This window comes from Jaculus jaculus, chromosome 2 (genome assembly GCF_020740685.1).
Source record: "Jaculus jaculus isolate mJacJac1 chromosome 2, mJacJac1.mat.Y.cur, whole genome shotgun sequence".
Lineage (NCBI taxonomy): Eukaryota > Metazoa > Chordata > Mammalia > Rodentia > Dipodidae > Jaculus > Jaculus jaculus.
In genome coordinates this window covers 140,957,150-140,972,437 of record NC_059103.1, presented here as the reverse complement: position 1 = coordinate 140,972,437, position 15,288 = coordinate 140,957,150, and positions in this window count along the sequence as shown.

The following is a 15,288-nucleotide window of genomic DNA, read 5'->3' as shown; positions in this document are numbered from 1 at the left end:
AGTTCACAGAGGAAAAATTACAAATGGCAAACACACACTTAAGAAAATGTCCATCATCCCTAACCAGCAAAGAAATGCAAATTAAAACAACTATGAGATTCCACCTTACCACAATAAGAATAGCAAACATCAAAAGATTAAATGAAACTGATGAATGGATAATGAAGTTGTGGCACATTTATACAATGGAGTTCTACTCAGCGGTAAAGAACAATGAAGTTATGAAATTTGCAGAAAAATGGATGGACCTGGAAAGGATTATACTAAGTGAGGTAACCCAGGCCCAGAAAGCCAAACGCCACATGTTCTCTCTCATATGTGGATCCTAGCTACAGATGATTGGGCTTTTGCGTGAGACAGAAAATACTTAGTAGCAGAGGCCAGTAAGTTAAAAAGGAGATATAAAGGGAAGAGAAAGGAAGGGAGGAGTGTACTTAATAGGTTGATATTGTATATATGTAAGTACAATGATTGAGTTGGGGAGGTAATATGATGGAGAATGGAATTTCAAAGGGGAAAGTGTGGGGGGGGGAGGAGGGAATTACCATGGGATTTTTTTATAATCATGAAAAATGTTAATAAAAATTTTTTAAAAATTGAAAACAAAAAAAGATTAAATGAAAATAAATGCTGGCAAGGATGTGGAGAAGTAGGAAAACTCATCCACTGTTGGTGGGAATGTAAGATGGTATAACCACTTTGGAAAACAATATGGAGTCTCCTGAAAAAGCTGACTATAGAGATACCAACAGACCCAGTTATTCCCTTACTGGGCATCTACCCTTAAACCTTCAAACCACAGGCCAGAGAGATTTGCTCAACTGTGTTTGTAGCAGCTCAATATGTAATATCTAAGAGCTGGAATCAACCCAGATGTCCATCACTCAAAGAATGGATAACTAAGATGTGGTATATCTACAGAATAGAATTTTATACAGCAGTAAGGAAAAATGACACAGTGAAATTTGAGGAAAAATGGTTGAACTTGGAATAGATCATTCTCAGTGAACTTACCCAATCACAGAAAAAAAATCACCACGTAGTCTCACTCATCTACAGCACCTAACCTGAATCTACCCAAGATGCCTTACATACCCAGCAAGCATCTCATGGACTAGACAATAGGATGGGTGGTGAGGGAGGGGAGGGCAATGGAGGGATGGGAAACACAAATCTAGACCCAAATGGCAATGATACCATAAAATTCTACTTCCTAAAAGGCAAACCAAATGGCTGAACCTTCACCAGGCCCTTAGAGGGAACACCTGAGCCACAAGACACTGGAGAGGGTATGATGAAGACCAACCTTAATCTTCTACAGCTTCCCTCCCTCCTCCCCCTTTCTCTCTCTTTCTCTCTCTCTCTCTTTTTATTCTCTCTAATTCTTGTATATTAGTTATCTTTTTCTTCCTTTTCTGACCTGTAACTCCCAGTACCAGCATGTGGCTATCATCCACAATGAGCTTTTGGTCAGAGAGACCTACATGGTTTCCTAAAAGAAAGAGAGATTTCTGTCCGAGTACTTGATGACCCACCAAAGGTTAGTGGTAAGACCCTACTGCTGAAGACACTGTATGTGGTCAACACATAAAATGGAACAGCATGGCTGGAAGCTGGAAGAGAGTCATTCCCCAGACAGTCATCGTGTCTAGTACCAGAAGGTGATACATGGGTTACTGGGGGAAAATTACCAATATCTGTTCAAGCATCTAACCTACTTAGCAGCAAATAACCTGTTGTGATGTCCACACAAGTGCAATAGTGGCACACAGCCATGGTGGGGAACCAACTGCTCTTGATTTGGCTAACTGATCCCCTCAGTTCTACGAGACCCATAGCTAGAGCTGGAAAACAAGTCAGAACCATATCCAAACATAAGCCCACTGTCCATTATCAAGTTACCATCAATTGTGTGCTACAAGAGGGCCTAGACCTATTAAATTCTCTATTAAACAAGTAAGGGTTATCTCATTTGTCCTGGTGCTAACTTACACTCCTTTGGAGAATCTTGTTCTCTTTTTCAGATAGATGCAGAGCCTAAGGAGAGAGCCACCCCATCATACCTCAAAAGGGCCCCAGCTGATACTAAGAAAAATTGGCAAAACAAGCAAGGGTGCTGTTTTCCTGATGAACCGGATACCAGCACAAGGGTGAAGGAGATCAACACAGAGAAAAATCAAGTCCTACCAAATCAGAGAGCCAGAGCCCCAGAGGCCCCCAACACCTCATCACTGAAGCAGATCAAAACTGATGCCAACATGGCTCAGGGAAATTTTGCAGAAGAGGGGGCGGAAAGAATGTCAGAGCCACATGTTGGGTCATGATATGCAGAGACATTTACCTATCCATAACGGAGGGCCAACTCCACAATGCATGACCCATATACCTCAACAAGGAGGGGCCAAAGGGAGGGCTCAAGTCACAGATGAGCCTAATAATGGTACCAAACTGATTGTATTTGCTGAATACAAAACTAATTAATAAAAAAAATTCACAAAAAAATACATAAACAAGAGATTTCATTGCTAGCATTCTGAAAATCTGTATATTATCATGAAAATTAATGCAATATATGTATAAAGCTGTTTGCTAAATAATTATTTGCAATTATAAAAACAAATACAATGCTATGAATATATGCTTTGTTAAATAATGTATGGTATAGTCACACAGTGGAAATAATTTCACATGTTAAAACAGTGAGTTAAATTTATATGTACTTCCATAGAATCATGGTTGCAATACATCCTGGACTAACACTATAATATGAGACATTATGTTTATATATGAATCTATTACTGAAGATACAAAAGTGTATGTACATATAGATATTATGTGTGCAGTTTTTCAAAAAGTTGTTAGAAGAAACTCAACATCAATGTTTATAGTTATATATGGGATTAAAGATGATAAAATTTCATAGCACACTTATCATTACAAAAAAATAGAAGAGAGACTAGATAAAAAGAAAGGTTTCAGCTGTGTGGGGGGCGGGAGAAGAGAAAGGGAAGGGATTATGATCATGGTATATTGTCTGCATTTATGAAGGTTGTCAATAAAAAGGTTTTGTTAAAAAGAAGACATGAGGGCTGGAGAGAGATGGCTTATTGGCTAAGGCATTTACCTGCAAAGCCAAAGGACCCAGGTTAAATTCCCCAGGACCTATGTAAGCCAGATGCACAAGGTGGCACATGCATCTGGAGTTCATTATAGTGGATAAATGCCCTGGCATGCCCATTCTCGATCTACCTGTTTCTCTCTCCCCCTCTCTCTCAATAAATAAAATAAAATTTTAAAAATTTTAGAAAAAAAAAAGAATAGATGAGTAACAATACAAAATGCCTGCGTAGATCAGTGGAATAGAACTGAAGATCCAGGTATGAGTCTAAGTAACTACAGCTATCTGATCTTTGACAGAGAGATCAAAAACACTCACTGGAGCAAAGACAGCATCTTCAGCAAATGGTGCTGGAGAAACTGGACAGCCACGTGTAGAAGACTGAATTTGGACCCCTTCCTTTCACCTTGCACAAACAAATATCAACTCCAAATGTATCAAGGACCTCAATATAAGACCTGAAACTCTAAATTGACTAGAAGAAAAAGTAGGGAGAGCACTCCAAGATATAGGCATAAGGAAAGATTTTCTGAGCAAGACTCTAGTAGCCCATGGAATCAGGAAAACACTCAACAGGTGAGACCTCATGAAAATTAAAAGCTATTGTACAGATAAGCAAACCATCAACAGGGTTACCAGACACCCTACTTAGTGGGAGAAAATTTTCACCAGCTGGGCTGGAGAGATGGTTTAGTGGTTAAGCGCTTGCCTGTGAAGCCTAAGGACCCCGGTTCGAGGCTCCATTCCCCAGGACCCACGTTAGCCAGCTGCACAAGGGGGCGCATGCATCTGGAGTTTGTTTGCAGTGGCTGGAGGCCCTGGCGCACCCATTCTCCCTCTCTCTCTCTCTACCTGCCTCTTTCTCTCTCTGTTGCTCTCAAAAAATAAATAAATAAATAAATAAATAAATAAATAAAATTTTCACCAGATATACCTCTGAAAAATGTTTAGTATCTAGAATCTACAAAGAACTCAAAAACCTAAACAATAAAATAATCAAGCATCCTACTCAAAAAGTACAGCAGGGAATTGAACAGATCATTCTCAAAGGAAGAAATACAAAAGGCCATTAAACACCTAAAGAGATGTCCAACATCGGTACTCATCAGGGAAATACAAATTAAAACAATTATGAGATTCCATCTCACTCTAGTCAGAATGGCAACCATAAAAAAAAAAAAAGTCAAGTTACAGCACAGGCTGGCAGGGTTGTGGGGAAAGAGGAACCCTTATCCAGTGATGGTGGGAGAGAAAACTTGTACAGCCACTATGGAAATCAGTATGGAGAGCCTGAAAAAGCTGCAAATAGAACCATCAGATCCAGCTATATACTCTTTTGGGCATATACCCTAAAGGCTCTACTGTATGCCACAGAAACATGTGCTCAACCATTTTTATTGCTGCTCTATTCACAATAGCCAAAAACAGGAAACAGCCCAGATGCTCATCAACAAAAAGATGGTTCGTGAAGATGTGGTACATATACACATTGGAGTTCTGCTCAGCAGTAAGGAAAAAGTGAAATAATCAAATTTTCAGGAAAATGGAAGAACTGGCGAAAAATTATGCCAAATGAGGTCGGACAGGTTCAGAAAGACAAACCCTGTATATTGTCTCTTATATGTGGTTCCTAAGCTGGACCAGCATCAATTGACTATGAACCATTATAAATATCAATAATATGGACACAGTACTAGAATGAAGATAGGAAAAGGAGGAGGGAGGGAAGAAAGGGCTACTCAACAATAAGCTAAAGGTCAGCAAAAAGAAAGAAAGAAGAGAAAGAGAGAGAGAGGCCTGGAGGACAGATGAAGGGGAGAAGGGAGGAATACACAAAACTAATGACAAAATGAACCAATTTCACAGAAACCTTCTTCCTGGATACCAGTCTACAAGTCATTACCCTCAATAAGGGGGAAAGGGGACCCAAACTGAAGAGCCCCATAAAAAGTGGAGAAAGCATAACCCTAGAACCATGGGCTCTAGCAGGCAATTCCCGGGGCTAGAATTGGATCCCCCACCACCACCTCAGTGAGTTTGTTGGTTAGGGAGACACAGGTCCCTAAAGTAATACAGGCCATTGCATACACACTTTGTTACCTGGAAGAGCTAAAATGTAAGTCCCTATTGCTTATGACACCACAACTTGCAGCCACAGGACATCAAGTGACCATGCTGGAACCAAGAGGACATCCAGTTCCCTCCTGGCTAGCCCTGATAGCACTAGAAAATACAATGAGAACCACTGGAGAGTAACAGTTGCCAATAGAGTAATTAAGCAGGAGAGCCTGCCAGATTCAAAAATCAACCAGCCATGTAAGAAGCACACACTTGTGCAAGAGTGGCACACAATCTGCCACACACAGGTAACCAACTGCTCATGGATTGAACATGAGACCTGCTCAGGAGGGGAGAACTCATTTTTGGATCTGGAAGTCAAGCCAGATTTCCTAGGACAGGAAACCAATAGGCTCCAGACAGAAGCTCCACTGCTCTTCAACTAACAAGAGTGGACAAATACATCAACAAGCCTCTCTAAAAACCATGCTTATCTCCTTTAATTCAAATTGCTCTCACTTTTGGTTGGAGAATGTATTCTATCTTATAGATAGTGGAGAATCAGGGTAGAACCAGCATACATCAATACCTCAAGAAAAAATAGCCAACTGTCTTATCATAAGATGGGTCACCTCTGCTTCATCTTCCAGGGTCCATAAGTCATTATAAAGGAAGTGGTAACATGAATACTGCTGTCATGGCTAGCCTGAAAAGCAGTTCCAGGGAAATGGGCAACAGACACTGCGTTCACTCAAACCTCATCAAAGCAGAGATGTAGAGGCTACAGAGAAAGCAACACTAGATCACTATCTTGCCCACCAAAGTTCAGCTAATACTTTGGAAGAGGGGCTAGAAAGACTGTAAGAGCCTAAGGGTGGGAATAGCCTGAGGCTCAGTGTTGCATTCCCACCACCACTGACTGAGGCCTCTTGGTCCCCGCAATGAATACCAATAACTCCAACCAAAGAAGACTCTCTGAAGAATTAGGGTGAGAGAGAGGGGTGCCTAAGAGTACAACCATTTTATTTAAATATTCAATAAACAATATTTAAAAAGCTTTAAGTGCCTGGATACATGGCATGGGAACTAGACTGACCAGCTGAGCCCCCAGTGAATTTCCATAAAAGGCCTCAACCAGAGTCATCAGGCTTGTTTTCCCCTTTCTGGGGACCCCTTCCTGCTTTGCAACAGGAATTCTGCCTTTTCTTCTCCTAAGCTCTATAAACACAATTCTTTAAAAACTGTATCCTGTATCTGTGGATTTTATTCATTGAATTAATTAAGACAAGACCCTGGATACCACCAAATCAGTGGAAGCTCTGCATGACTGTGACTGTCTGGCACCTTAACTCTTGGGTGAAAGCCCAACCAAGAGCCAGGAATGGTTTCATCACTCTTCAAAGACACACTAAATTTCCATATTAAGGGGACACCCAGGAAAGAATGCTACAGACAGACTGGAACTGGCCTAGGGAAGTTACATGTGCTACAGGCAGCAAAGCTGTAAGCCACACCCACTGGAGGGCACATGACATCATCACCAGCTCCAAATGTTAGATATGGACCTGCAGGAGCCGGTAGTTGCCTTACTGAGTTTTGGTCTTACTTTGGCCTGATCTTTCTTTAGGATGGCCCTATTCCTCCTTTTCAAAATGGATATGTTTATTCTATGGAAGTATGTACTTGTTTTATTATTGTTGTTGTTGTTTTTATTTTATAAGGGTTCATAGTGAAGAAATTGTCTTGCATTTTAGAAGAGACTTTGAGCAATGTTAGAAATTGTGAGACTGGGTGGGGGAGACTCGTACTCATCTGAACTAAGTACATGTAGCTTTATGAGATGGCCATGAGCCTTTGAGGACCAGAGGTAGAAGACTATGGTCTAGAAACTATGGGTTTGGGTGTCAAGTTGACAACAGGGACTTGAGATAGTTAATCTTCACTGTCAACCTGACTAATTTGGAATCACCCAGGAGACACACTTTTGAGGTCATCTTAGAAGGAGTTTCCAGAGAGGCTTAACTAAGGAAAGAAGACCTATCTTGAATATGGGTGACACCATTCCATGGGGCCAACACCCCAGACTTAGTAAAAAGGGGAAAAAAGGAGAAAATCAGTTGAAAATTAGCATTCATCTCTCTCTTCCTCTTCTTGCCAATACACTGTGACCAGCCACCTCATATTCCCACCACCGTGACTTTTCCACCATGATGAACTGTATCCTATCAAGCTGTGAGCCAAAAGGAATCATCTTCCCTTAAGTTGCTTTTATTAGATATTGTGTCATACCAACAAGAAAAGTAACCAACACAATTGCTTATTTTCTGTAATCCATTCTTGGTATGAACATCAAGAACAAAGACTAAGTCTGTCTTCCTCATAAGCATATTCCTAGTGTTCAGGACTTGACTTATGTGTTACAAAGTCCCTTTTAAGTGTCGTTAAGATGAATATTTTTGTAGGGTAATATTTCAAGTCATTTTTATAGTCACCTCTTGAATAAAGTATCTTAAAATTTTATTCTAGTCTATGCAATATCTTTTTGCAATGAGTATTGGATTTCAATAAAACTTGCCAGTATGGTACCAAATAGTAGGATATTCAGTGATGAAACTATTCTGAGTTCCTGAAGAACACTGGTCTGATAGGAAGACAGGCTTATAAGCAACTATAATACAGTATGGCATTTAATAAAAACAATGCACAAAATATAACTGAATCATTGTAGGGATTTGTATGTAAATGTACCTCATGGCCTCAAGTGTTTGTGATTAAGCTCCCTACTCAGTTCTCAGTCACTAACCTCAGTGGAGGTTAGTGAGTGGACAACCTTTGGGGTTGATTTGTCCAGTCTACTGGATGTTCAGAGCTAGTTCATTCAGACATCTCTCTCTACCCCTGCTGCTGCTATATAATTTACGCCAGATACCCTGCTTTCTTCACCAGGATGTAGCTTCTCCTTGTAACTATAAGCCTGAAATAAATCCTGTCCTAAGCTGTTTCTGTTCAGGTGTTTTGTCTCAGCAATCAGAACGTAACTGCTGCAGAAAACTAGCAGCAGGAGTGTGGTCATTACTGTCATGAACTTGTTCACAGTGAGGAATATGGAAGGATGTGATAGTTTAGACTTGAAAAGCCTTATTATGCTCTAGGCAAAACTTGCTGGGCCATTCTAATGAGAGTTTGAAAGAATATAATGTAGAGAGAAATGTGAACTATAAAGCTCTGGTTTATGAGGTTTCAAAGGTGGAAAAAAGGATCTTTTGGGAACTGGGATAGAGGCTGGCTGTATTCTACCTATGTTCTGAAATTTTGAGCAGATTTTAATTCAAAAATAAATAGACTGATATGCTTGACAAAAGAAAGCACAGAAGAAAAATACATGAAATATGTAAAGTTGATTTAGAAAGAAATGTAAGCCACTTTAGTCACAGGCACAGAGACTGGTTTTAGGCCACTTAAAGACGCAATTGTGGGGCTGGAGAGAAGGCTCATCAGTTAAATGTGTTTGCATGCTAAACCTGATGGCCTGGGTTTGATTCTACAGTACCCACACAAAGCCAGATGCAGAAAACAGAGTGTATGTAGTTTGTTTACAGTGGCAAAAGGCCTAAGTGTGTCCATCCTCATTCTCTGTCCTTGAAAAAAAAAAAAAAAGGATAATTAAAAAAAAAAAAATTTTCAAGGTAGAGTCTCATTCTAGCCCAGGATGACCTGGAATTCACTATGGAGTCTCAGGGTAGCCTCAAACTCATGGCAATCCCCCTACCTCTGCCTCCCAAATACTGGGATTAAAGGCATGCACCACCACACCCAGCAAGTATAAAAAATTTAAAACGATACAGCTGTTTAAAGAACCACTATTAAAGATGAGAAAAGGGTTCTACTTTGGGACAATGCAAAAGATGCCCTAAAGGCAAAACCTGGCCCACTGAAGGCTTAAGCTAATAAGATTTCAAATTATTTTGAAAGAATGGGATCTGAAGGAAAAATGGTAAAGGAGTGCCTACTTCTCATGGTCAAACTTTATTCCTCCCTGGATTTACAAATAAGGTGAAATCCACCTGGTACTGGTTTTGAAAGCAGGAGAAATGGAAGAAATAGGTTCATGAAGTTTACTCAGTTTTGATGATAGCAATGTGAGGCAGAGTCATAATCGCTGCATGGAGGCCTTATGAAGCCATAGTATAGAGCTATAAAGATGAAACATGGGGGCTGGAGAGGTGGCTTGGCAGTTAAGGCGTTTTCTCACAAAGCCAAAGGATCCCGGTTCAACTCTCCAGGACCCATGTAAGCCAGATGCACAAGACGGCGCACATATCTGGAGTTCATTTGCAGTGCCTAGAGGCCCTGGCATTCCCTCTCTCTCTCTCTCTCTCTCTCTCTCTCTCTCTCTCTCTCTCTCTTTCTCTCTCTCAAAAATAAAATATATTTAAAAGACATAAAAATAAAATAACAATAAAACGATGAACCACAGGTTACAATGGAGACCCCAGGATTTTGGAAATTCCAGGACTATGGGATGCCCACCAAAGAAAGCTGCTTGTTGTGGCTTGGGTGGAAAGCAAGCAGCCCAGTGGAAGCCAGGATTGGGCCCTTAGGAACCAGAGGACATCACTTCTCCACGTGCCAGACATAGAGCTATAGGGTTTGATATTTGCTCTGCTGGTTTTTGATCTTCCATTGATCCAGTCTTTCCTTTTTATGCCTTCTTTTTGCAATGGGAATGTTTTACAAATATATAATTTGTGTTTTAATTGTACAGGTTCATAGTTAAAAGACTATATTAAATTTCCACCAGGCGTGGTGGCGCACACCTTTAATCCCAGCACTTGAGAGGTAGAGGTAGGAGGATCACTGTGAGTTGGAGGCCACCCTGAGACTCCAGAGTGAATTTCGGGTCAGACTGAGCTAAAGTGAGACCCTGCCTCAAAAAATAACAACAACAGCCAAAAAAAAAAAAATGGCAATATTAAATTTCAGAAGAGACATTAGACTTTTCAATGGTGTTGGGATTGGTAAAGACCATGGAAATTTTTATAAAAATATTTATTTATTTGTGATAAAAAAGAGAGGAAGAGTTCAAGTATGGGCATGCTAGAGCCTCTGCCAATGCAAATGAGTTCTGGATGCATGTTTCACTTTGTGCATCTAGCTTTAGGTGGGTACTTATACTAGAACCTGGGCAGGCTCTGCAAGCAAGTACCTTTAACCACTGACCATCCCAGCCCCAAAACTATGAGGACTGTCAACATTGGACTGAATACATTTTCTATTGTGAGGTAGTCATGATTGTATACTGTCCCAGGGAAGAATGTTGCAGTTTGAATGTAAAATGTCTCCCACAGTGTTTGTGATTAAACTTCCTTCTTAGTCCTGAACCTGGGCTGGAATTAGACGCTGCCTCAAAAACTTAAAAAAATAAAAAGTAAAAATCTCCAGCCATGGTGGTGCACACTTTTAATCCTAGCACTCGAAAGGTATAGTAAAAGGATTGCCACCATTAGTTCAAGGACAGCCTGGGACTACAGAGAAGAGTGAGACTCTACCTTAAAAAAATCTATGTGTGGGCTGGAGAGATGGCTTAGCAGTTAAGCGCTTGCCTGTGAAGCCCAAGGACCCCAGTTCGAGTCTCAATTCCCCAGGACCCACATAAGCCAGCTGCACAGGGGTGCACATGCATCTGGCATTCATTTGCAGTGGCTGAAGGTCCTAGCGTGCCCATCCCCCACCCCTCTCTCTCCCCCTCTCCCTCCCCCTCTCCCTCTCTTTCTGTCTGTCACTCTTAAATAAATAAATAAATAATTTGAAAAAAATCTGTGTGTGTGTGTGTGTGTGTGTGTGTGTGTGCATGTGTGTATCTCACAAAAAATAAAACTAAAAAAGAACCTAGGTGAAAGTGAAAGCAAGCCAAAGAAATTATTTCAATTCCCTATTTTCTTAGTCTCACACACAAAAAAAATTTCTAACCATTTATTGCCACATTAAGTGATAAATCACTTCTCATCCTTTTGGCTAAAGTCAAGTGTAAAAACAACAACAAAAAAGAAAATATAATTATTCACAGAACATGAAGAAAGTAAACCCTTTATACATTATTGGCAGGTTTGTGGTGTATGAACTCCTTGAAAGAGTAAAAATAGGGCTGGAGAGATGGCTCAGCAGTTCAGGTGTTTGCCTGTGAAGTCTAAGGACACAGGTTTGATTTCCTAAGACCCACATAAGGCAAATGCACAAGGTGGCACGTAGGTCTGGAGTTCAGTGGCTAGAGGCCATGGTATGCTCATTCTCTCTATCTGCATCTTTCTCTGCCTCTCATAAAATAAATATAATATTTTTAAAAAGAGTAAAAATATCCCCAAACCCTGCACAGCTAGTGTGTTCCCTGGGGCCATGCACACCCCAAGCAATCCATGTGCTCTTGAGTCTCCCTAGCACTCTTGGGTCATGGACACTCCAAGCAGCCTGCATGAGCCCCTGTGAGTTGGCCCCCACATGCCATCCTTGCTGCCCCCACTATGCCAATGTCCCCATCCCACCCAACAGCCTCAGTCTATCTTTCTGACCTTGGTTGCTCCTCTGATTTCTGGCCACCACCCCATACCAACACCCCGCATCAACCAACTCCCTGGTCTGACCTGATCTGTGGAGCCCAGCAACCCCTACAACCTCCTCACCTATTTATTTTCCCCCTTCCAGCAACCACTTTGGGCATCACCTCTGCCCCACAAGGGGAGCACAGGAAAATCTGGAAACCACCTGCCAGGGGGAACTAGTGAGTCCTCCATAACTTGTCTAGCTAGATACAATAGGGGAGCAGGGACAAGTGCTATTGTCCCTGTGCCCCACATGAAAGTCACAGCTGATCGAAGGCAAAGAGATTCCAGACCTCCTACTTCAGTCTTGATGTCAACCACCAGCCCAGAGCCGCTGGTGCATTTGTACCCTCCACAACTTGCACATCCATGCATACAATGCCATCCCACTCTAATCCCATTCAAGCACAAAACAGAACATTCACTGAAGGTCCTACAAGGGCAAATACTTGCTTCCTCCTTAATTAAATAAGACTTTTACCAGGAGATGACTAGACCCCAATGCAAAAAAAAAAAAAAAAAAAAATGAAATAACAACAAACTGAGAGATCTCCACCAAGGTTGTCTAGTTCTACAATGGAAGTCTCCAATGGAAACATAGAGGAGTCAACAGTAATAGAACCCCAAAATTAAAACACAATAAGGTATGTGACCCTGACCAAGCAAATTCCTGAACTGGAAACAAATCATAAATATCTAACATCCCATAAATGAAAGGCAGTAGAATCATCTCTTATAGCACACAGTTTTTATCACTAGGCTTAACTTGATTGAGGAAAACAAGAGAGATCTCAAAAGAGAAATAAATGAACTGAAGGTGAGTAAAAAAAAAAAAATAGAGGACCTCAATAACCAGCTGGCTAAGCTTAATGAAGACATGATTAAATGCAAGATTGAACTCCAAAGAGCATTAAGAAAATCAAACCATGACCCAAAATTGGAACTCGACAAAGTGATGGATATGATAGAGAAAAAGGCAACAAAAAATACAAACTGAATGGAGCTTATAAAAGCCTCTCTAGAAACCCTCACTAACATAATTAATCATGTGGAGGACAGAACCTCAGATCTGGAAGACAGGACAAAAGAAATAGTGCATGAACCCCAAAATTGGTAAATTCAAAAAAATCACATGACAAGGAAAGGAGGAGGGGGAAAATTTAAGAGGATGGTATTGTATATACGGGGGTGAAAAGGCCTAAGTGAGGTCAGGGGAGAGGTTGAGTAAAGGAAGGGCGGGAGGAGGGCTAATCAAAATCTAACAGGGTATGAATAAGTCATTTGGAAACCTACTTTTCTGAACAATGGCACACCCAGAAGCCATAGACTGCTACTATAAAATTTTCAGTGCCAGGGATAGGATACCCTCCAGTGAGTTGTTGGCCAGCAAGGTCCCTGATGCCCCCAAAATATTATTGGCCATTGCCAAAACTTTTGGTTTCCCACCAGGGGTAGATGGTAAGACCCTATCGCTGAAGACTCCACATGCTTGGGCTGCAAGGTCACGGAGAAATCTTGTTGGAGCTGAGCTAAAAACCATCTCCATGTAGGCCAGCTGACAGAAAGCTAGAAAAAAAAAAAAAAAAAAAAAGCTATGCTGCATGCAGCTCCACGAGAGATAGAGAGAGAGAGAAAAGTCATCAGTGGAGATAAACAAGAATGGACAATAGCCAGGTGTGGTGGTGCACTCCTTTAATCCCAGCACTCGGGAGGCAGAGGTAGAAGGATTGTCATGAGTTCAAGGCCACCCTGAGTTGACAGAGTTAATTCCAGGTCAGCCTGGACCAGAGTGAGACCCTAACTCGAAAAACAAAACAAAAAAAAAAAAAAATGGACAATGCAAACCTTATGTTTGGCCAGCCAGGCCAAATGAGCCAGTGGATGCAATAGTAGCATGTCTGTAATGGGAGAAAAGAACCACTCTCTTATTGGACTGGAGGCCTGCTCCATGGGAAAGAATACATTCCTAACACTGAGAAACCTATGATGGGGGAAGTCATGAGCCCTAGGGGTGAAACACCTACTGGTGTCTATATAAATGCATATATTATTCTTACCAAACAGCCCAGTAAGCACTTCACTTAATGTTCATATTTATATCTATATCTATATAGATATGTATACATATAGATATATATATATAGTTTGTTTTGTTTTTAAATATTTTATTTTTATTTATTTGAGAGACTGAGAAAGAAAGAGGGAGAATGGGCATGCCAGGGCCTCCAGGTGATGCAGTTGAACTCCAGATGCATGTTTACCTTGTGCATCTATCTGGCTTATGTGGGTCTTGGGGAATTAAACCTGGTTTCTTTGGCTTTGCATGCAAGTACCTTAATTACTAAGCCATTTTTCCAGCCCTTTAACCATATATTACTATTACTCTCACTTTTGGTTAGAGAAGCTTCTCTTTTCAGATGGCAGTGACCTCTATAATGACTTAAAGGGCTAAAACAAAGTGAAAGAGGAGTGCTCAGCACTGAAACATCTTATCACCACTTCCAAAGCTCAGGATCCATTGCAGAAGAGGTGGAAGAAAGAATGTAACAGCCAAAGGAAGGGTAGAACTCCTTATGATGCACTCTTTCAGAAAGAAAATGGCCTGGATATCCATGACCTCACAATGCCTGTCACTACCTACACAAGACTATCATAATAGGAGGAAAAGATGATGACATCAAAATAAAAGAGAGACTTATTGAAAAGGGAAGTAAATATGATGGAGAGTGGAGTTGTAAAGGGGAAAGGTGGGGAGGGAATTATCATGGCTTCTTGTCTATAATTATGAAAGTTGTTAATAATTTTTTAAAAAATCAAGTGAACAGAATATGAAGGAATTGTGGGATACCTTAAAAAGACCAAACATCTGGATCATGGGTATGCCAGAAGAGAAGAAATTCAGGCCAAAGGTAAGAAGAACATATTCAACAAAATTATTGAAGCAAACTTTTCCACCCTCTCAAAAGAGACCCATCTAGATACAAGAAGCTCACAGAGCACCAAACAGTCTGGACTAAAAACAAACAAACAAACAAACAAAAACTCTAAAAGGCACATCACAGTTAAAACTCTAAACAATGAAAACAAAGAAAGATTGCTAAAAATCACAAGAGAGAAACAATTCATTACATACAAAAGCAATTCCATCAGAGTTACCTCAGGCTTTTCAATGGAAACCATGAAAGCCAAAAGGGCTTGGAATGGAGCACGTCAAAGCCTAAAAAATTATGGTTTCCAACCCAAACTAGTGTACCCAGTGAAATTTTCCCCCATAAGAGATGGAGATAGGAAAAATTTCCTTGACAAAATCAACTCTATGATTGTATGAACACAAAGCCAAACCTACAGAGAATACTTCAGGGAATACTCCACACAGAAGAGTCAACCAACCAACCTCAAGAGTCTACAAGAGGAAGATCACAATAACCAAAACTACAGCAGACTTGAAAACATACAAAGCCCAAGAAAGTACCAAACCCCATAAGGTCTCCAACATGCCAAGGACTAAATCAAACC